At 41.0% G+C, this 23,462-nt stretch overlaps 1 protein-coding gene across 1 annotated transcript in view; it reads right to left on the bottom strand.

Moving 5' to 3' along the window:
* shd (cytochrome P450 family 24 subfamily A member shade) overlaps positions 1–23,462 on the bottom strand; it is a 250,220-nt gene that overhangs the window by 114,392 nt on the left and 112,366 nt on the right. The window lies entirely within an intron of this gene.

Here is a 23,462-nt window from a genome sequence, read left to right as displayed (position 1 = left end):
AAGACACGGCTATCAGCTGGATATCCAGCATTTTTGCTGAATCGTCATCGTCAACGTAGTGGCCCTCAGTTCAGAGGGTCTCAGATTCGATTTACGGCTTGGCAGGAGATTTTAGTCGTGTCTGGATAATCCCTCTAGCTTGAGCCTGAATATTTTTACACACTTCTAGATTTGCATGCAATACATCACCACAACAGAAACACGAAATAGCAGAATACATTCCCCCACAGAGCGTTAGCGTCCTGAAGAACGCGTAGTCGTAAAACTGAGTCAAGTTCTTCTATATACAACACATCGCACCAACGATTCCTTCATAGTGTAGGACAAGTGGAAGAAGACTAGCTACTGGGTTCACATTTTTGTGATATGTGAGTAGTGACCACGGGGCTCCTGACATTGTTCCCTCTTACTTGTGCTAGATTTCTCTATTTCACTATATCCTGAAAATTAAAAAGAAAAATGTTCGTAGGTTTATGTGACTGTTGATACCGTGATCATAGGCATGCGAGTTCTTTTTACGCGGATCAGAATAGATATTGAAAGAGAGATTTCATGAATAATCTCCGAAATCTAGTTTGTTAGAATTTTATCACAGTCGAGCAGTACATTCTTATTTTATGGTAATTAATGTGGAAGCTTATCTGCAGAGAGTAAACGATTACCTTGAAGAAGTGAGAAAAGTAGATAATTTTGAAGTAAGTTTATTTAAGGTCGGCCCAACAAGTTCTTCATTTATTAAGATTTAAACTCTAAATATGTACTCTTGAATGTGAGATCAAGGAATCGTTCAATTTCCATCTTTCTATGATCATTCTCCCTTTTCAGCTTTTACCCTCATTCGTCAAGAATTAGAAAGCTGTCCGCTTCATCTTTCAGTTAATGTTACGAGGGACTGGTGATTTTACTGATATTCACCTAAAAATAATACCTGATAACTCCTACAAAAGGGCCAAACGAAGAAGATGTGGAATATAAGAATAAACGTCTCTCGATAGTATTTTTGTCGGTGTTATTATTATTATTATTATTATTATTTACAATTTACTTTTCGTCGCAACGATACTGATAGGTCTTATGGCGACGATGGGATAGGAAAGGCATAGGAATGGCCTTAAATTACAACCCCAGCATTTGCCCAAAGTGAAAATGAGGAACCACGGTAAACCATCCTCAGGGCTGCCGACAGTGGGGTTCGAACCCACTATCTCCCGAATGAAAGCTGATAGCTACGAGACCCAAACCACTCAGACACTTGCTCGGTATTATTATTCTTCTTATTTTTCTTCTTCTTCTTCTTCTTCTTAATTAATTTATTTACTTATTTATTTATTTATTTTATTTAGTTCGCAACTATGAAGCATACCAATAATTTTCTTCCTTCCCTGCTGATGTACAGTAGCCTACGTAAATACTTATCATTCTGAAATAGCATCATCACAAGGTCAGCAACTTCCTCCCTGCTGAGTTTTCCAATTTACCGCACGGCAGGTTACAACAGTTCATTCATGCAATTGCCTTCCACTGTAATGTTACAGACATGCCTATATCGAAATGATTTTTTTTTAGGAAGAAAGTTGTAGATGGTAGCCTATACAGACTTCAGAAGTTAGTACTGTACATACTGTAATTTAATTTCTCCTTTCACCACAGTGGCCGCCATAAATGTATCTATATCTTATCTTTTTAGCTATCATTTAATTTAATTCATTCTCCGTGACGGTTAGCACTATTAGCTGCCATCGTCGGAGACACGGGTTCGATACCCGGTTAGCCAGAAATTTAAGAATGGCAAGAGGGCTGGTATGGGGTTAAAATGGTACATGCAGCTCACCTTCAATGGGGGATGTTCTTGAAGAGAGCTGCACCCCCTCGGGACGAGGACGCGAGTTTACTTTACTTTAATTCATGTAGATAAAGAACATTCTGAGGTCATACAATGCAGTATGTATAATACTGTTTTAGCATACAGCAAACTTCATAACCTGGCGCACATCATGGAATATAAGTTAATATCAACAAAAATATAGAGGCCTACCGTACGTAAATTTGGCACCTGATGCTGCACACAACATTCCCATACCATATCACAAGATATCAAGATCTACGTCCAACAAAATGGCCGCTGGGCCTCTGATTTAGCACACAATTTTATGGCCATAAATATTCACAAGATACGTATTATGAGAAAAATTCTGCTCTCTTCAATGACGTTCCCGTGTGCAAGGTGCTTTGCTGTGACCTAGAAGAAACGCCAGTCAAAGACAGTGGAAAGTCGTTTAAAAACACGGCGCCGTTTGTACCTACTGTGTCAATCAATCAATCAATCAATCAATCAATCAATCAATCAATCAATCAATCAATCAATCAATCAATCAATCAATCAATCAATCAATCAATCAATCAATCAATCAATCAATCAATCAATCAATCAATCAACCAATCAATCAATCAACCAATCAATCAATCAATCAATCATCTGCATTTAGGGCTGTCGCCCAGCTGGAAGATTTCCAGTCAATCGTTTACCTAGCTTTTTATTACCTAAAGGATTTCAAAGAACTTGCAAATTTATCACTAAATTATAAATTGATAAATTATTCCAATCCCTTATTCATCGACCTATAAATGAATATTTACCCCAATTTGTCTTCTTGATCCCGACTTTATCTTCATATTATGACGTTTCCTGACTTTTAAAACTTCACTCGAGCTTATTCGTCTACTAAAATGTTATTCTACGCTATCTCTCCACTGACAGTTCGGAACATACCACTTAGTCGAGCATCTCGTCTCCTTATTTCCAAGTCTTCCTAGGTCAAAGTTTGCAACATTTTCGTAACACTACTCCTTTGTCCTGCGGGTCTATGAGGATGGGGTCCTATCTGAGATGAAATCCAATGCTGAAAACGTCACAAAAACCCAGTCCTCGAGCCATAGGAATGAACTAGTGACGCACGCTAATAACGTGAAGAAGGAGATTATGACTGGTTACCACTGTGTCGGTTGATTGCGTTTAATCCGGACTAGCTGGTGTGCCCGTGCTTCGTTACGGAATTCTACATAGTATACAGAATTTTTAGATGAAGTCATGTATACGTTCTGAATAAGATGTTATTAAATTGCATAATAACATAGGTATTTAAATATTAAATGTTAGGCGCCTTCCTCTAAACTACCATTTCATCCAGTGTGAACAAAGTTATTTATAGCCGAGACTGTAGTACTTGATTCCTCGACTTTACATACAGATTTTCATTAAATTCTGCTGCCTGGCCGAGGCGGTAAAGGCGTGTTCGGTTCACCCGGAAGGACGTGGGTTCGAATCCCCATCACGAAGTCGTAAAATTTAAGAAACAAGATTTCCACTTCCGGAGGTGCATATGGCCTTGAGGTTCACTCATCCTACACCAAAAATGAGTACCAGGTTAATTCCTGGGGGCAAAGGCAGCCGGGCGTATAGCTAACCACTCTACCCCATCACGTGCCGAGGTTACGAATAGTGGAAGCCTTTACCTTCCACCCCTCCAAGTGCCTTTGTGGCCTGTACGGAGATGCTTTTGTCATAGCCGGGTAACATCGTAACTAGCTTCTCGCCAAGGCGGCCGCAGTAGAATTCCTACTCATTGAATGTAGGATTTTTTAATTGAAAGGTCACGTGCCAGTGGTTCGGATTTCATGTAATACTGGAGGTCCAGTTGCTATGATCACGTAAAACTACACGCTTGCTTGCTTTCGTTTTTCTTAAATGGTCAGTGGCCGGCGAGAATACAAACTGAAGGAGAGAGTTCGAACGAGAAAGATGAAAGTGGGGGAGATTTGGTAGAGGGAGGTTAGAAACTAGGTACGAGATGATGATTACAAAAAGCATGTTTCACTGTGGATGTTTTGCCTTTTAGAGTTTGACTCCAGAAATATTTCTAGTGCTTATAGACCTAATGAATTTTAGCCGGCGTATAAAGAGTTTGTGTGTTTACTGTGCCAACCTCCAAGGCCCAAGAAGTTAAGTTAGTTTCCAGCAAAGATCAGTAGATGCTTGAAGACAAGAAAATCCATGGTATCATATCGTTCATGTCTGCATGTAGAAGAACACCGATGAACAATTTAGATGTTAAAGTCAGTAAAATTCTACCGCTGTTCTAATAATACATCTACCAGAGATGACGGTTTCACTGCCAAGAACGTTGACTGAAATCATTTCTTTGTCAAGGGCGGAAATAAAGGCAATTGTGTACCCTATGCCGTACCATGTCGACATGTAAAATATCACTGGTGACAGACACATTCGGTGTTTCCCCGACAAAATTAACTATAACTCAGAAAAAGGTCACTTATCACAATCGCAGTTCACTCTGCCATTTATTCCTTGGCATTTGGATTTTGCCCAGCTTTATGACCGGATACCCTTGCTGACGCAAGCGGAGTGATATATTGTGTTTCTGTGGTGGTTGGTAGCGTTGTTTGTATGTAGATGAATATGCGTGTTTCAAAACGAACACAAATACTCAGTCTCCGAAAGATGGGAATTACCCGCGCACCGTTTAAATTCTCGACTCGGTCGGGATCGAAACCGGTGCCCCCTGAACCGACGGCTACTACACTGACCATTTAGCCGAGGGGTCAGACTAGTTTCTCTGCCATCTGGTAGAGAAAACTAGAAGAAAGAAATCGACACACAGGCGGTCTAAATGACATAAGATCAAAATGCCTGGTGATGGTTACCGTGACCACACGATTATTATTATTATTATTATTATTATTATTATTATTATTATTATTATTATTATTATTATTATTATTATTATTATTATTATTATTACTTCCCCGATATCTTGCTTTTTGATTAGGCCTACAGATAATATTTTCACAAAAAAAAAATGGCCATACAGATACAGCACACTTCAGTTCTTAAAATAGGAATCAAGGTTTCCCTGACTGGATTACAAGCTGGCCGGCTGGCCAGTTAAGTTCGATGTACCTGGCCGCTTCTCAGCTGTTCGTTCCCACCTCCCTTGTGCAACTCGCCACCTGGGGCGCTCCACTGATCCATCCCACCCCACTTCTTCAAGCAATTCTCTGATTCTCTTCCTGTGTTTTACCTCAGTTCCTGCTCTTTTTACTATTTTTTTACCGAGACCTTTTTAAGGAACGGAAAAAAACCTTGCGCAGAATTCCCAGGCCTAGAACCATTGTTCACTAAAAGAAGAAATAAAAGACAGACGATGAGATTTCCGTTTCGTTTTGTTGCAAGAGTATAGATTATCTTGATTTTACAGAGCAGCCACTTGAATCAATAGGAAATGGATGTTTTCGGTTCTTTATGTAACTAGTGTCTGATCACATTTCCTAAATAACGGAGAACAGTCAACATTATCGTACAGGCAGAATCGGATTTCATACCGCCATCTCATATTCACAATTAGAGCAACCAAGAGGTAAACCAGACTTAATGATAATAATAATAATAATAATAATAATAATAATAATAATAATAATAATAATAATAATAATAATAATAATAATACTAAAACCCCCATGGCACTACAACCCTTGAAGGGCCTTGGCCTACCAAGCGACCACTGCTTAGCCCGAAAGCCTGCAAATTACGAGGTGTCATGTGGTCAGCACGACGAATCCTCTCGGCCGTTATTCTTGGCTTTCTAGACCGGGGCCGCCATCTCGCCTTCAGATAGCTCCTCAGTTCTAACCACGTAGGCTGAGTGGACCTCGAACCAGCCCTCAGGTCCAGGTAAAAATCGCTGACGTGCCCGGAAATCGAATCCGGGGCCTCCGGGTAAGACGCAGGCACGCTACCCCCACACCACGGGGCCGGCAATAATAATAATAATAATAATAATAATAATAATAATAATAATAATAATAATAATAATAATAATAATAATAATAATTTAATTCCACATTTAATTACTTATTTAGGTACAGTTACTCGTGTACAGAAAATAGTTTTGCCCTGCAAAACGTGAAGAAATGTAACTGAAACAATAACGTCACGTCACAAAAGTATTCGTACGCACCACAAAAGTATTCGTACATAGCTCTGAAACATCGGTTTGGTTTGGTCCTGAACGGAAACGAAGTCGAAGATGCACTCAAGATAAATCGCAAAAAGAGATTGCCGTTTGCTATCGAATATGCAATGAAAACAGATGACTTTTGGAAGGACACTATATTTACTGATGCAAGTAAATTTAACATTTTTGGGTCAGATGGTAGGGAAATAGCATGGAGAAAGGCAAATGACGAACTAAATATAAAACATTTTAGTTCCACTGTTAAGTACGGGGGTGGTTCAGTCCTAGTATCGGGTTGTATGTCTTCCAGTGGTGTTGGAAATCTAGCCTTCATTGAAGGCACGATGGACCAATACAAGTGCGTAGACATACTGAAGAATAATTTAAAAGAGAGTGTTATAAAATGGACATAGAGAATAGTTTCAAATTCTACCAAAACAATGACCTGAAGCACAAATTACTTGCACATAATTGGTTGTTATATGATTGCCCTAAAGTACTGAAAACACCTCCCCAATCGCCGCATATTAATCCTGTAGAAAATGTGTGGTCTCACTTTGGAAAACAACTTTGAGAACATGACATTTGAAATGGTACAGATCTTCAAAGAAAAACTTCAAGAAGAATGGCATACTATTTCACCATCAATAACAAGCAACTTGATGAAATCAATGCCTGAACAGCCACAAAGTATAGTACAACAGAAAGGTTATCTTACCATGTACTAATTTGTAGAATATTCGTATTGTATGCATACTTTTGTGATGAGTATGAATACGTTTGTGGCAATGTATTGTTATGATGTGGTGATATTCCTTACCATTGTCCTATCTAAAGATCAGAAATGATGTAAGTTCATATGTACAATCTGTATTCACTTTTATAAATAACACTGCAATTCAAACATTAAATCTCTTTCATTTATAAATACCTCTAGTGTACGAATACTTTTGTGAGTAACTGTATATATTTTTTGCCAGTGGTTCAACGTCGCACTAACACATCGAAGGTTTTCGGCCACGCAAGGATGGGAAAGGACTGGAATTGGGAAGGTAGCGGCCGTGGCCTTAATTAAGGCACAGTCGCAGCATTTGCCTGGTGTGATAATGGGAAACCACGGAAAAGCACTGGGATTCAATTCACCATCTCCCAAATGCAAGCTCACGGGCGCGCGACCCTACCCGTGCGACCAACTCGCTCGGTGATGTAGACTGACTGCTGACAGATAACTTGTAAGATTGTAGCACATGTAACCTGCTGTACATGAACTCTGGCTCCAATGTAATTAGGCCTAGATGTTTTACGTCGCACTGGATAATTAGAATGCCATTAAAGTGAATCCAGAAGAGCTTCAAATACAGTAAACTACGTTTATTAGAAGATGGGAAGGAAATGGGCCAGAAATACATGATATGTTACATCATTACTCATTAAGCTTATGTGTTTATATCAATGAAAGTAGTTTACATACTTATAGGCTACTTTAAGGTTTCTGTCACTTCCTGTCATCTGTTCATTCTCACTAACAAGTAGACGCAACATACAGGTATCTAATTAAGGGGTCTACAATATATTCTTCAGCATCTGAACGCTGACGAGACAAGAACCGAAAATGACCCTCTGTAGCATTTTATTCACGCAGTACACTGGAGTGCCATCAGTGAAAGGACACAGTACGGCCGGGCGAACATTAGGACAGGGCGAAGCAGCTAACGCAGCGGAGCACAGAGCAGATTTTTGTGATCGACGCAATTTATTGTATTATTGCACGTTGAGAGGCAGGTCAGGACAGAGCATGACAGGAAATTTCTGCACCTACTTCCGCCTACCACACGCAGTGTTCGGAACACAGTTTCCTGCGCACGTGTCACGTGGTCTGTTGAGAAATGGAGGAGTAAATTACCACAGCCGTTCGGTCTCACCATGTTTCGTACTATGTGAACCTTGTGGACTACAAGGCAATTTTTAATGTTAATTTTCCATTTATGTATGTATGTATGTATGTATGTATGTATGTATGTATGTATGTATGTATGTATATACATAATTTTCTTTACGCTGGGTAAACAGTAGTTTAGGGGAAAGACTAAAATTTAATTCTCAAGTATCTACTGTATGTATCAATCGTGGCCATAGTTTCCGCAACATTGGGTATTTCACGCCAAGATCTAATATTGATTACGGAGAGCATCATCGCCGACTCAGTGGCCGTCATCCACCATCACATTTTTGTGAAGAAATGAATAGGGAAAATAATTTACTATCTCTTATCAGATATAAATGAAAATATGTTCGCAATAGATGTCAATGTTGATTGATTCTAGTATATTGTGGCTTGTGGCAACTAGATGAAAATCTAGCAGTTAATTTGTAAATAAATGTTTTCTCCCTGTCCCTCTCTCTGAACATATTAATCAGTTAAAGAGAATACAATTCCCGATCATTTATGTCTTCTACGGTTTTACCTTACCAGCTATGATAACAAAAAAGAAATGAAATGGAATATGACTTTTAGTGCCGGGATTGTCCGACGACAAGTTCGGCTCGCCAGGTGCAGGTCCTTTGATTTGACGGCCGTAGGCGATCTGCGCGTCGTGATGAGGATGAAATGATGATGAAGACGACACATACACCCAGCCCCCGTGTCAGCAAAATTAACCAATTGTAATTAAAATTATCGACCCTGCCGGGAATCGACCCCGGAACCCCTGTGACCAAAGGCTAGCACGCTAACCACTTAGCCATGGAACCGGACAAGGGTTAAGAAATACTTAATGTTCAACGAGGACTGATCAAGAAGATTGAGACTGTTTTTCTTTTTCCGTAGCTTCCTTGATAGTTATATGTCTGTATCGTGAAGTTTTGGGAAAAAATATCGGTGTTTTGTGTAATGTCCATCGGTGGCAGCGCTGTCGTACTGGTCGGTTGGTAGTAATGCCCGTTGTGGTAGCTTTGCCTTCGAGATATACAAGGCCGGGAAAGGGCTGCTTCAAACGCGAGACATGGTAATTCTCAAAGTCTCCGCCAGATTGCAGTCGTTTGAGCTTTTCATGGATTTTGTTTCACTTGGAAGTATGTACAAAGTGTTTACATAGCTAGAGATTCCCAACGACTAATGTCGTTTTGAGTTAAGAACAAAAAATAAATGTATTGAAATAACATTTCCCTTTAAACGAAACCTTCCCATAACTTTAATTACTTTTACTGACTACACCCTCGCAACAGCTTAAAACTCCTGGCGACGAATGTTTGCAACGTTATGTTCCAGCGTTCTGCATGCCCGTATAGTCATCTCTTCCCGGCCTTGTATATCTCGTAGGCAACGGTTGTGGACCTGCTTGCATTTCGCATAACACAAAACGGAGGTAACTCGAGAAGAGCAGGAGGCTACTGTCACAGGAGCATTCTACATATCAGTATTGGCAACACTCAGGAAGCACATTGCAAAGAAACGACCACAACTTCATCGGGATGGGTGGAGACTTCATCATGATATCGCAATGCCTCACGGCGCGAATGAAGTCATGCAATTTTTGGGTAAATTCAACGTAACCTCTGTACCACATCTGCGTTATATCCTCGGTCTCGCTCGCTGTGACTTAATTTGTATTAGCGTCACTAAAGACATTCGATTTGAAACCTCTGAAGCAGTACTCAAAAATGTGAGCCGATTCTCAAGTAAATGACAAAGAATGGTTTGCACCATGTGTTCGCAAACTAGCAGAAATACTATAAGAAGCTACTCAAGTAGAAGAGGCCTTCTTTGTCAAATCTTTTTCCCGCCACAAAATCTTAAAGCTTCGTAAAGAGATGAAAATCCGCAGGGGCCAAGTCCGGGCTATACGGGGGATGGTCGAAGGTTTCCCACTTGAATTGCTGCAAAAGTTGTGTTATCGTAGCTGCATGAGGCCTGGCATTGTCATGAAGGAGAACGATGCCTGTAGGCAATAGACCCCGCCGTCGATTTTGTATTGCCCGCCGTAATTTCTTTAATGTTTCACAATACGCATTAACATTAATTGCCTCCACGGGCCATAAAATCAATGAGCAGTACACGGGCCATAAAATCAATGAGCAGTACACCTCGGCGATCCCAGAAAACGGTTGCCATGAGTTTCCTGGTGGACAGAACTGTCTTGATTTTTTTGTTTGTTTGGTTGGTGAATAAGCATGATGCCACTCCATTGACTGTCGTTTACTCTCAGGTGATGCATAACAAACCCATATTTCGTCCCCAGTAATGTTGCGAGTCAGGAAAGAGTCTCCTTCATCGGAATAACGTCCCAGAGACGTCAGTGCTGCAGTCATACGCTTGGTTTGTGCTCCTCTGTAAGCATGCGAGGGACCCACCTTGCACAGATTTTTGAATAATGCTGATGATCTTTGACAATTTCATGAACAATTGTTCGAGACACATTAGGAAAATATTCACAGAGTTCATCAATTGTGACGCACCGATCGTTCCTCACGCATTCGTCTACTGCGCTCAGCAGTTGGTCTGTAATGACAGGTGGTTTCCCTGAACGCTCCTCGTCGTGTGGAATTCCCCTCCCCAGGTTGAAGTTGCGACACCAGCGCCGAACAGACGACTCGTCCATCACATTGTCTCCATACACCTCCGTTAATTGGCGATGAACATCACAAGATCGAACGTTTCGTGCATTAAGAAATTTAATCACGGCCCTCACTCGCACAGAGCAGCCAGACAAGCCACTGACGCGGTCTGACCTAGCCCAGCGGCTACCCGAGTCGTCAGCGCTTCATACGGCGCTAACGGGTACTACTTTCCGCATGGCCCTCGTACTTTGAAGACTACGATGAAACTGATTTTGAAACACATTTTAGCTTATCTAAAGTTTTGACACTATCAGTGTTATCCATGAATGAATATGTTTTCTTTTGCTAGTGGCTTTACGTCGCACCGACACAGATAGGTCTTATGGCGACGATGGGACAGGAAAGGCCTAGGAGTTGGAAGGAAGCGGCCGTGGCCTTAATTAAGGTATAGCCCCAGCATTTGTCTGGTGTGAAAATGGGAAACCACGGAAAACCATCTTCAGGGCTGCCGACAGTGGGATTCGAACCCATTATCTCCTGGATGCAAGCTCACAGCCGCGCGCCCCTAACCGCACGGCCAACTCGCCCGGTCGATGAATGAACACAACCTGGAATTCCCAACGCATACATTAGGTAGGCCTAAGGTGACTTTTCTCATTATGACTTATATTATCCTGTATGGCTCACGACTGGATGACTTTTTAATTACGAATTAAGGAATACTGTCTTAAGTTTTGAGTGAAATATAGAATTTGTACGCTATAATTTGTTTTCTTATTCTATATTATGGTAATGTTTTCTTCCACCAAATTGAATAACAATTCATTTTCTTGGAAAGTCATATTAGGCTTCTTTCTTCGTTTCTGGTCAACAGCGGACTTAATTTATGATAAATTACTTGCAAACCAAACCCCGAATGGAATCGAACACTTGCTTACATTTCGATAATGGCGGCAACACGTAGTCATTTGTTTTCCGCGCGTCAATATGAAAAATTTACGGTTCAAATTCAGATTGAAACGAAAACTTCGTTTTGGAAAACGAGATAGTAAAATCTGTGGTAAATACAGAAGTGAACGTTACCCGAGATAATAACATTATCCGAGTTTTGGAAATCTAACAGCAAATGTAACTGACGTTGGTGAAAAAGGGCCTAAAGGCGAACAATCTGTTAAACTCTTAGTTTAATTGCCCAGCTTCAAGCAGTTAATCCTGTTTGTTAGTTCAACAATAGGCCTATTTGATATGGCACGTGCATTAGATGCAGAACTTCTGTACCTTGAATATTTGAAAGAGAGAGGCTTTTTAAAGAAAGAGTTAGAGACAGAAGAGATAATTTTAATGATTTGACAGAACAACAGCTCATACAACGTCGCCGGGCTGAGTGGCTCAAACAGCCGATTCGCTGGCCTTCTGACCCCAACTAGATAGGTTCCATCCTGGCTCAGTCCGGTGGTATTTGAATGTTTCAGATACGTCAGCCTCGTGCCGGTAGATTTAATGGCACGTAAACGAACTCATGCGGTACTAAATTCTGGTTCTTCGGCGTCTCCGAAAGTCGTAGAAGTAGTTAGTAGCCATTATTATTATTATTATTATTATTATTATTATTATTATTATTATTATTATTATTATTATTATTATTATTATTATTAAGTCTCTTCCATATACCATGCATCCTTTCTACACAGTTTCTAGTTCTGATGTGAGCTCTGTTGTACCTTATTTCTGCTTTCTGCTCTTGTTAAAGGATTTAATGCTGGAATTAACAGATGCTTTCTCAAGGGATAACAAACGGTCACCCAGTAAAATACCTTACATGATTTCTCCAGTTTCAAATTGTGCTCTAACCTCGCGGTTATTGAAAATAGTGCTGCCATGCACAGAATCGTGGCAGTCTGAAATAGAATCACAAATAATTTGCATATTCTATCGACTTTTCCGTTAATTTAGCCTGGTATGTTCACCCTGCGCGATGTCGTCCCCCCACTCTTTATTTATTTATTAATTTATTTATTTATTTGCGTTCCTTTTCATGTTTTCGTATAGGCCTAGTTGTTTTATTGCTTAATTGCACATTGGTTAACCTTGGAATGCACGTTCAAATTTCTGCCAAGCTTCACTTTCAGCACAGAACGATTGCTTTAGGCCTACTTATTTTCAAAAAGAAGAGAAATTTGAATCACGTATTCTCTTTATCCCGGCTTTTTCCATACCATATTGTATTGGTCTGTTCAGCAAGAGTAAATTCACAGTAAGAAAACCTCCTTATGTCAACTTCACGCGCCATGGTTTACAGCTGTATTCACACATAAGCGCATCGGAGCGCCCTCAACAACCACAAGGTTCTACCACTGCTTTCTTGATTCGCACTGACCGTGCCTCTCTTAAAGAGTTAACAGCGTGTTAGCTACCACTTTCCAGGAAACGTCCGGATAAACGCACGAATCTTAAATTTTAACACGGTGTTAACAAACAGCTTGTTAGCGTTATTTTAACTGAGTTTGAATAAACTGGGCACTAGTATTTAAGATATTTCCTGATTTAAGGAAGGTAATATTGGTGACTTACCAACGTGTCAAGATTTCCTTCCCCGTAAAGAGACTCTCCTAGGCTAATCGACGGTGTAAGCTGAAACTTATAATAACTAAGGATCTCTAATGGACAGTAATTAACCAAACAGAACCGATGGCATCGACGAACATACCTGTTACTAAAGCTATAAAGATATTATCCAGTGTCTTAACATTTAAAAAAAAGATAAGATATGATAATACCCGTCTCTCACAATCTCGGGAACCATTGACCACCGAGTGAGTAGCTGCGTGGTTTGAGTCACGTAGCTGTCAGCATTGCAATCGGGAAATAGTAGAAACAGTATGTTCGAACCCTACTGTCGGCATTCCTCAGATGGTTTCCCGTGATTTCGAATTTTCACACCACCAGACTGTACCTTAATAAGGCCACGGTCGTTTCCTTGCCTGTCCTAGCATTTTCGTACCCAATTGTTACCATAAGACCTATCTGTGTCGGTGCGATGTAAAGCAAAGTGTAAAAGAAAAAAAAAACACAGATCCGAGAGAGGGTATTGTTTGTTGTAACCTTTCCTTGTGTTTTGATATACGCAGATTACAAAAAGTTGATATCTTACAGTATAATTGAAAAACATGCAGTAAAAGCACAAATGTCCGCCTCTGTGGTGTAGTGGTTAGTGTGATTAGCTGCCACCCCGGGAGACCCGGGTTCGATTCCCGGTTCTGCCACGAAATTTGAAAAGTGGTACGAGGGCTGGAACGGGGTCCATTCAGCCTCGGAAGGTCAACTGAGTACAAGTGGATTCGATTCCCACCTCAGCCATCCAGGAAGTGGTTTTCCGTCGCTTCTCACTTCTCCTCCAGGCAAATGCCGGGATGGTACCTAACTTAAGGCTACGGCCGCTTCCTTCCCTCTTCCTTGTCTATCGCTTCCATTCTTCCCAACCCCCGCAAGGCCCCTGTTCAGCATAGCAGGTGAAGCCGCCTGGGCGAGGTACTGGGCATCCTCCCCAGTTGTATTCCCCGACCCAGATTCTGAAGCTCCCGGAGACTGCCCTTTTAGGTGGGATCCCTCGATGAGTTCGAGGGAAAAACCGACCCTGGAAGGTAAACAGACAAAGAAGAAGACTAAGAGGAAGCACAAATAAAGAAGAAAGTGTCCGGAAAAATCATTAACCAAAATGTAACACTTATAAGCGATTTAGATATTGAACAGAGAAAGAATGGCTTGAAAGGAGTGTTAGGAACATTACTGTAAGAAATGAAAATTCTCGGACAAGCGACAGAGTTCCATTAGATACCCCGGAAACGTGACACCCACCCCTGCTCCAAACATAAGCTCACCACAATAGTCACCCTCAGTCTCTCTATACTACATTCGAAACCTAAAATTAATATTAGTATTAACTATTAAAAAGCATGCAGACTAATTAGACTACGACGGTCAATCAATTACATGCTATAACTACAGTATATACCTTTGCTGGCAGGACCTAGTGTTTACAGTGCACTATGTCTTCTGGTATAGGCTAGAACAATTTTGTTACTTTCATTGATTTGTCTCTGTCTTATCCTTGGCTTTGACAATATGAAAGTGACGGAGGTATGAGCGATGTTAGTAATGCCATTCATTGTGCAGCCAGTCCCTGCTATGAATTGTGTGAAAACGTTGCTCATAGGGTCAGTTGGTGCATGCATTTCAGTGGGCTTGGCAGACTGATATGTAATATCAACTTCTGGCTCGGTGAGGAAAGCAACGGGAAACTACCTCACTCCTCATTTCCCTAGTACGCCTCTTCAGTGATGCCTAGGCCATCTATGACAGCTGATGGTGGAGCTGTTGAGGATCCAACCAGCCTTAGGGCTGAAGACTGAACATGCATGCATACATACATACATACATACATACATACATACATACATACATACATACATACATACATACATACATACATACATACTACAGTATAGTATCCTCCCCCGTAGTGTAACGGTTAGCGCTAGTAGCTGCCGTCGTCGGAGGCCTGGGTTCGATTTCCAGTATTGACAGAAACTTAGAATGTCAGGAGGACTGGTGTGTCGTAAGAATGGTACATGCAGCTCACCTCCATTGGCGGTGTGCCTTAAAAGAATGAGGACGTGAGTTTACTTTTACTACAGTATAGTCTACGTACCTAATTACTCTAGAGGGCCGATGACCTAGATGTTAGGCCCTTTAAACAACAAGCATCATCAGGTAATTGCTCTAGACTTCAACAAAGTTGTATTGTCTAGGTTGCCTCAGGCACAATTGTCTTTAACTAGCTTGTGTTAATTCTTTTCCTTCCATTAATTTAACTTAAAAACGATGCTGAATAATTTTGCAATTCTTCCCGAGTGCATCCACTCTCTGTTCAATAAATTTACAACCGTATACAGCTGGGTTTCGTTATCAATTTTTCTCCTATCCTCCTTATCTATAAATTTCTGTCTTGCTTTCCTTGTCTCTAAACACTGCCAACCCAATTTCATTAGAGCATAGTAAACGTTTATTTTAATAATGTTATTGTTTTTACGTACGTTTTTACGTACCTTTTTGACGGTGTTTGCGGACGCCGAGGTGCCAGAATGTTACCCTGCAGGAATATTTTTACCTGCCAAGTTAGGGTCAGAAGACCATTACTTTCATCTCTATTTTGTCTGTATGCTATATTTTTGTCCGGGCGAGTTGGTTGCGAGGGGCGCGCAGCTGTGAGCTTGCATCCGGAAGGTAGTGGGTTCGAACTCCACTGTCAGCAGCCCTTAAGATGGTTTTCCGTTGTGTCCCATTTTCACACCAGGCAAATGCTGGAGCTGTGCCTTAATTAAGGTCACGGCCGCTTCCTTCACAGTTCCAGGACTTTCCTAATCCCATCGTCGCCATAAGACCTGTGTCGGTGCGACATAAAGAACATTGTACAAAAAAAAAAAAAAAAACCACTTATGTATGTGCACTCCCATTAACCACCATATTATTCCCCTCAGTTCCCTTTTTATAATATTGTCTACATTTGTCCTTATTCTCCCAATTACACTGCAAAATTCTCCTAGTGACCTCTTATTTTTACACTGTGAAGCAATTTGTTGCTTTTCAATATCCCTGACTTTTATAACTACCTTTAACAAGTTATTTGCTGTTCTATGCAATCCCTTTCCCGGTAATATGTCATCCATACCGTTCCAGAACGTTCCGTACCCCTTCCACCCAATACCCTTCATCTTGATATTCCATTTGGTGTTGGAAAGCTACCTTCAAGACTTAGCCACCTCATCCCACTTCAGTCTTGGCCAATACCTAATTATCTTTTTAACAATATCTCCCTGTAGACTTGCATCATTGCACATTATTGTCTTATCATTGGACTGAGATAAGGAAGCAGGCCATTATGTTTTGTACGAAATTACGAGGGTGGATCAAAAAGTAACGTACAACTTCTTTTTTCCTCTAGTGATGTCATTGTGGTTGAGACGATGAAATTTTACTTTCGCGTAGTTTGAAGTTAGTGATAGAGACGTCATACATTCGATCAGGTATAGCTCTTACGACAGTAGCATGAGCTGTTTGCGAAAGATAGCGTGCATGTTATTGTCCTCAATTTGTGAAGAACAAGAAAAGAAAAAGAAAGTGGGATAGTACACTTTTGTGGATGGAAAGAACAAACCCTAGTAAAATACAGAGGGAAATATTGGGCGTCTCCAGGTAGTGCACACCCTTTTGAGGAGGCTGTATGAACCTTGCTGACTCGCTATGCTCCAGACGACCAGTAACTGCTGTAACGTCACGGAATGTCACAGTAGGCAACTGGTAACGAACGGCGGATCCATCTGTCAACCGTGTCAGAGCGCTTCGACATTTCTGACGCCACGGTGTTTTACAGCGTGCATGACAAACTGAATTTTCGTAGCCTATGTATCTTGATTTCGATAAGACTCTGAATCGATCATTACTTTTCAAGATCATCGCCGCTGCAGAATCTTCAGGAATTACCACTTTGGGAGTAACAGAGAATGCATGTTCTTTAATTTTTCCCTTGTCCTTTCGAAATAGTGAGTACATTGAATACAACACTGCGCTGTTGCCGATTGTTTATCTTGCAAGGTGCAATTATCGGATGACTGTCATCCCGTGTTTCTCTATTGATGTTTCATCATCGCACTAATAATAATAATAATAATAATAATAATAATAATAATAATAATAATATGAAGATTACGTAAACTACAAGAAGAGTTCATGAGGGAAATTCAAATATGAACCTTATCGATATAAAAGTGCATGTGTGTTTTGCAATTATCAAGATCTGACAGATCGAGATTGGATCGAGATTGACTTTCATTAAAATGTTAAGGTTACAAGATGAGTATCTCCTAATGTTTCCATGATTCCTTTGGATTTCAGGGGCCCATAATCGAGCTGTTAAGCCCCTTTAAATAACAAACATCATCATTCTTATGGATTTACTGCTAAACCAACAGAAAGGTTTTGGAATTCTGCTGATGTAAATATTATGAATGTAGCTGTCCTCGTTATTCTGTTATTATTCTACTCTGTGTTTAGGCTACGTATTTGTTCTGGTCCATATTTTAGTATTTATTGCTTTTATTTAGCAGCAGTAAATTCTAAAACAGCAGTTTTAAAGGGAGGAGATAGTGATTTGTTTTAAATGAAACATTTAAGCACGACTGTATTAAACATTATGTATATTCTCCATCAAGGATCTATGTGGTACTGAAAAACGTTTTGAACGAAAACAATGCGCGAAGAATAATTGAGAAATCTTTAAGTGTGTGAAGTCAATCATCCTACGATTACTGCACTGTAAGCATACACAAGCATAAGTATATACTGCACGTACGTTCATGAACACTCTTAAAACTGAATGAAGGCTTTGGTATCATAATTCGTTATCAGTATAGTAGGATGGTACGGTAATAGCACGAATTAAGTCAGTCCAGAAAGCATGTGCCTGGCTTACCGAAGTAGTGTTGGCTACTGAATGCATGATTCGAAGCAGTGTATCGATTCATTCAAGTGTCCGAGTGAATCGATTCACAGGAACGGCGAGCTCACGGCACACGATTCAGCTTACTCCCAGTGGACAGTGCTGAGTGGCGCACACACTGGACGTTGACGGGAAGCCGAGCTTCCGCTGCAGCGAGACATACAGTGAGCCATGGCACACCGAAAGAATCGTGAACGAGCCGGCTCAGTGAGACACAAGATACACACGGCTCCTTATCGGCTCACTGCAGCGAGACATACAGTGAGCCATGCTACACTGAAAGAATCGTATGCTATAATGGACTCTCGAGCTCAACTCATTTGAAAATAATACCCATTTGCATTCACTGTCCTCTTCTTACAGGGAGGTTTAAATAATAGATGGATTTATTTGCAGTGTTAAAAAGGTAGTCACAACATAATTCTGAAGTAGCTAGTAAGTAGGTAGGCTATTAGGCTATACTATTTATTAGTTTAATGAATCTTAGTATTATAACTTAGTTGACATTTTACAATTAAACTCGACTCTAGCCTGCCCTATGACTATGATTCATGCTCATGACCACTCAAAAGTACCTGTTTTATATTGGGAAGAACGGCTCAGTATTCTCTCAGTTCATATGTCACATCGTTGCACAAGACTTCAATCATATGTGGACAGACGCAATACCAGTATGTTGAATCAGAAAACCAGCGGGCTACTGTACATCTCGGGTAGCCTATACAAAATATGACGATTAAAAAAATCCTCAGCTGATAGAAAAATACATATTTTCAAAAATGACTGAGCGAGTTGTCGTGCGGTGAATATCGCGTGGCTATGCGCTTGCATTCGGGGGATGGTAGGTTCGAATCCCACCGTCGGCAGCCGTTAAGATGGTTTTCCGTAGTTTCCCCATTTTCACACCAGGAAATGCTGGGACTGTACCTTAATTCAGGCCATGGCTGTTACCTACCTAATCCTAACCTTTCCCACCCTGCGTCGCCGGAAACCTTCGATGTATTAGAGTAACTAGCATTTTTCCTAAGAAAGGAGTTCATAGTATGAAGACCAGATGGCAGCTGCGAGCAGTGAATGCTGTTGCTGCTCTCTTACCAGCACATACTACACAGATGCAGTAGGAGCCGTGAATCGGATCACTGTATCGATTCAGTAACGTGAACGGAATCAAATGAATCGATTCAGTAAAATGAATCGAATGTCCCAGCACTATACCGAAGCGTAGCCCAGTGCTGTCAGGCTGATGACGTCACGCATCGCTTCAACCAGGCCGCAGCGGTCCTGGCTTGTAGTGGAAGCTTCTGCTCATCAATTCTTACATAATTCACGGCCCTATAAATCTAAGAACGCAGATTTATTCAACTGAAGAATCTTAAAGCACTGGTGCATTCAAATATGTTTTTCCATTATGAATTTAAAAGAAAAATAGCATTTTAATCATTATATCAAGAACATAGTTATAAACACAAAATTGTTTACATATCAAAAAAGACTAGCATTATATGTATGAGAATAAACATTCAGTTTTCTGTCTCTATTGTTAACTGTGTGGGTCTTGGAATTCACGAGAAATAACATTACACGACACATTTTACAACTTTTTCTGTGAATATTATTACAGTTAGGAAAATGCTTTTCTACATAACAAATATTTTGAAGTTTTTCTAAATCTATTTTTAAATTTCTGTGATTAAAAAGTCAGGTCCTTTGTAGCTTAGACTCGACGTGGAAATGTCCCGCAAAATCTATCAAGTCTCACCCCCTCTCCCACTTACCCCACCCAAACTGGGTCTATATCATAGATACTGTTGACTGATGTGCATTTTAACATCTCTCCCACAAACAAGCTCCATTTTACAGAAATCACACTACATCGAGTGTGTTGCGTGTCCTATTAGAATTTGACCAACACGCACCAAGTTACGCAACGCAGCTGCGTAGTTACAGCCTCCATAAAAAGCACGTTGAGGACCGATAGAACAACTTCTCACAATTAAAAAATTGACCTCAATTTCTTTATTGACATTCATGTTCTGTTACAACGTACGTATACGATCAGACAAGTATCTGGCGCCTAATTCCGTAATAGTGCTGAAGTACACAATTAGACTGCAGGCCAGCAAACAGACAGAACTTATAAGTAGAGGTTGGTATCGAGATTACACAATATTTTTAATCTTTTTTTTTTTTGCTAGGGGCTTTACGTCGCACCAACACAGAGACACAGATAGGTCTTATGGCGACGATGGGATAGGAAAGGCCTAGAAGTTGGAAGGAAGCGGCCGTGGCCTTAATTAAGGTACAGCCCCAGCATTTTCCTGGTGTGAAAATGGGAAACCACGGAAAACCATCTTCAGGGCCGCCGATAGTGGGATTCGAACCTACTATCTTCCGGATGCAAGCTCACAGCCGCGCGCCTCTACGCGCACGGCCAACTCGCCCGGTTTTTTAATCTTAGCGACCGGAGTTTTCAATATAGTGGTGGTGGGTTCAAGTTTTCATTCCATACCCGGGCAGGGTATGACGGGCCTCCTAGACGGTAACGCCGTCTCTCAGCCCTGGGAAATTTGTATCGGTGATTTCTATTACTCCGCCAGGTTGTTTCACTTGGTCGTTAATCTGTCACAACCTATCATCTCTGGACAGTTCCAGACCATCCACTTAAGACTGTCCACAGAGCAGGGTTTATCACGATCGTTGTCAACAAACTCCAAACAAGACGAAGAAGCAGAAGAAGACGAAATAATGTATTAAAAGGCAATTCAGTAACGTTGACTAGGTACCCTAGTAATTCTTACTGAAATACGAGCAAATTGCCAGTGCTTGGCTCCGGTATTCTACATTGTATACGCATTTCTACGTAAATTACTGTACACTCGGCGACTGAGCTTTTAATAAATTGCATGTCTCCTAGCAAATTTACTCGTTGGCTGTATGGTCAGCGTACCGGCCTTCGGTTCAGAGGGTCCAGTGTTCGATTCCCGGCCGAGTCGGAAATTTTAACCTTCATTGGTTAATTCCAATGGCCCGGGGGCTGGGTGTTTGTGCTGTCCCCAACATCCCTGCAACTCTCACACCACACATAACACTATCCTCCACCACAATAACACACAGTTACCTACACATGGCAGATGCCGCCCACCCTCATCGGAGGGTCCGCCTTACAAGGGCTGCGCTCGGCTAGAAATAGCCACACGAAATTATATATATATATACACCGAAGAAGCTCCATGGGGAGGTCCCCATTCGTTCTTTCCCGTTTAAGGTGCTAGTTGTGAAGATGTGATGATAACGGCAGGCTCACTTGCCGACTGCCATTCACAATCGAATTGGGAAGTTTCATTATAATAGCAGGCCCCCTTGCCTACTGCCGGTCACAATGGATTTGGGAAATTTTCGTTACAATGGCAGGCCCCCTTTCCTACTTCCAGACACATTCCAGTTGAGAAGCTTTCATTAATATGGCAGGCACCTTCCTTACTGTCAGTTAAAACTGAGTTATGCTATTATCTTTTCCTAATGCCAGTCAGCTTACTGCCAGTTACACTCGATTGGTGAGTTTCGATTATAATAGCAGGCCACTTTGCCTAATGTCAGTCACAGTTTAGATGGGTACATTTGTTTACAATAGCGGGCACCCTTGCCTACTGCCAGGCACAATCGGGTAGGGAAGATTTGAACAAATTTGCATGCTCCCTTGCCTTCTGCTAGTCAAACCGAGAACAGTGTTGCCAACTTAGCGGATTTTCCGCTAAATTTGACGGAATTAGAAGACTGTCGGCGGAGAAATATATAATTTAGCGGACAGCGGAATGTTTGGCGGAATTCTAGATATATTATAGCGGAATTTAGTGTTCCATTCATTTTACATTCTTTTTTAATTTGTACCTCAGTCTGTCTCCGAGCTATTCCGTATTCAGGAGCTAGCAGTCACATGAGGAAAACATGTTATTTGGATCTGATGTTATGAGATCATGGTATCATAAATTTCTAATGCGTGGGGAAAGGGTAGCTATCTCTTAGTTGACGAATGACGACAGGTAATGAAACCGTGAGAGAGTAGCATTTATATTTATGCTATAAAGGAAGATCGTGTAATTGAACTGGCCTGTTCTGTGTGTGGCCCTTGATGTAGGGGATTCACCTAGTTTGCACCCGGCACTAAAACGCCTGCAAGTTTTAGTTCGCCGGCTCGCAGGCAGGGGTTTAATCCCAGTGAAACTCACAGATCAGGTGAGTGCAGACATTTACTTATTATTATTATTATTATTATTATTATTATTATTATTATTATATTTTTTTCTTTATTGCCCATTATTTGATATCGGATTTCTTGGCGGAAATTTAGTGGATTTTTAGTAGTATTTAGAGGATCTTGAAAATATAAGTTGGCAATCCGAGAAGAGAATTATTCATTAAATTTGTAAAGTAATAATAATGACAGACACAACCGTTCTAGATCGCTACAAATCGACTTCAATGAATATACATCGATTACGAAGGTATATGCACGTTTACAATAGAGCAGACATTCATTTACAGATTAACTGCAGCTTAACGGTACGTCATATTGACAAACGCATTGCAATACAGACGCCCTTTTTAGCGATGTATATGGTAGATCCTATGAAAACCGAGCTCGATAGCTGCAGCCACTTAAGTGCGGCCAGTATCCAGTATTCGGGAGATAGTAGGTTCGAACCCCACTGTCGGCAGACCTGAAAATGGTTTTCCGTGGTTTCCCATTTTCACGCCAGGAAAATGCTGGGGCTGTACCTTAATTAAGGCCACGGCCGCTTCCTTCCCACTCCTAGCCCTTCCCCGTCCCATCGTCGCCATAAGACCTAACTGTGTCGGTGCGACGTAAAGCAACTAGCAAAAAAAAGAAAAAAGATCCTATGAAATGTTCTCCTATCTCCTCTATTGATGGATTAGATTGAGTTAGAAGCGTTGAACAGGGCGAAATTTGGGTACAGTTTTCACACACTGCATTAACTTTCGTATACTTATGTGACAGCTAGAAACATACAATTCGGTTCACATATTGCCACTATCTGCCTACTGTAATTTCTTGATGGTTACAGTACATTTGCATCCATCTCTTGGCACAGGCCAGAGCAAAGTGTAGCTTCCACTGAAGTCCCAGTCTCATCCATGGCTGTGACAATATGGAAGCTGCTGGGGTATGGGTGGTGCTGATTAATGACATTCAGAGCACAACCAGTGTGTCTGAGTGTCATGAAAGGTGTTGCTCATAAGGTTAGTTGTGCTACAATAACACTGTCTGGCCCAGTGAGGAAAGTAATGGCAAACTACCTCAC

The sequence above is a fragment of the Anabrus simplex genome, chromosome 3 (assembly GCF_040414725.1).
Source record: "Anabrus simplex isolate iqAnaSimp1 chromosome 3, ASM4041472v1, whole genome shotgun sequence".
Classification (NCBI taxonomy): domain Eukaryota; kingdom Metazoa; phylum Arthropoda; class Insecta; order Orthoptera; family Tettigoniidae; genus Anabrus; species Anabrus simplex.
This window is presented reverse-complemented; position numbering and strand designations above follow the sequence as displayed.